The 1,215-nt window shown below is 27.7% G+C and overlaps 1 protein-coding gene across 1 annotated transcript in view; it reads left to right on the top strand.

Annotated features, from left to right (window-relative positions):
- LOC119585879 (signal recognition particle subunit SRP68-like) overlaps positions 1-1,215 on the top strand; it is a gene marked incomplete in the record, with an annotated part of 16,756 nt that overhangs the window by 13,169 nt on the left and 2,372 nt on the right.

The following is a 1,215-nucleotide window of genomic DNA, read 5'->3' as shown; positions in this document are numbered from 1 at the left end:
ATGCTTAAATTATGAATAAGATAAGAAACAAAATACTTAAAAGATTATGGTTACAGGTAAAGGCCCACCAAAATATCCTGTCTATGGTAGATTTATTACTACAACTCATATTGCTGTTATAAGTTTTAAATTGCAAAAAACATTTTAAATCGGTTATATTAATGAATTTAATTTATTCCAGATCTCATTAATCCCTTAGATATTAAATCCGATTAATCTCCAACATCACATACCCAAGTTCCACACATATTTTCTCCATTAAACCTCTCTTGATTTAGCCTTAACACATGACTTCCCTCACTTGATGACAATAAACTAAAAACAAGCACCGCTGCAGCATGGATCTACTGTTTTCAAGGCTGGATGGCACAAGAATCTTTCCTCTTTTTTTCACTATTTAGATAATATGATCTTACTTTTTTTTTATTATTATTTATATTGAAGATAACAGAAATATAGAAATAAAGTCATTGTACAGAGCTGTGAATGGTCAAATATTTAGCTAAATCTCTAGACATAATGAGAGATTGAAATTCCTTCAGCAAAATTCCTATTTTTACAATTACCTAATAAAAGGTTTTTTTCAACTGCAATTTTTCTTTGTAATTCCAGTACACTAAATGAAAGCTGAATTGGATACTATAGCCACAAATATTATGCATTCTGTTTTATTCTCGTATTACTTAAATGACAGTTTCATGAAAACATTCGTTATAAACAAATTCTGTTTTGTATATATCTTTCAAAATTGACCTTATACACTTATTCTAATTAAAAACTTTTAAACATGGACATTCAGTTGTTCAGTATTAAGTTAATGGCTAAATACTATGTAAAGGGTAATATCTCCCAGGATTTTACAAAGTTGTTAGTAAATGAATATGGACCTTTTTATAAATACTTCAATTTTTTTTTTTTTTTCAAACAAATATTAAATGTCTTGAATGATACAAGAAGAGGGAGAGGTAAAATTTGGGTTATCTGCCAAGTCCATTTGAGAATTTTCTTGATTGAATATTCACAGAATAATTGACAGTACAATTATCAATAGAAATATGACGAGTAACATATGCATTTGTTATTATCATAATAAAAATATAGCTATGGCAAAAAATATAATTAACTTAGTATCACCATCTCCATTGGTCCATAGCTTGATTAACAATTATGCCATTTATCTTATCTTTTTTTTCCCGTATTATTACCTTCTAAACC

The sequence above is a fragment of the Penaeus monodon genome, chromosome 20, assembly GCF_015228065.2.
Source record: "Penaeus monodon isolate SGIC_2016 chromosome 20, NSTDA_Pmon_1, whole genome shotgun sequence".
Lineage (NCBI taxonomy): Eukaryota > Metazoa > Arthropoda > Malacostraca > Decapoda > Penaeidae > Penaeus > Penaeus monodon.
The sequence above is the reverse complement of the archived record's forward strand: the minus strand, read 5'-3'. Positions and strand labels throughout refer to the sequence as shown.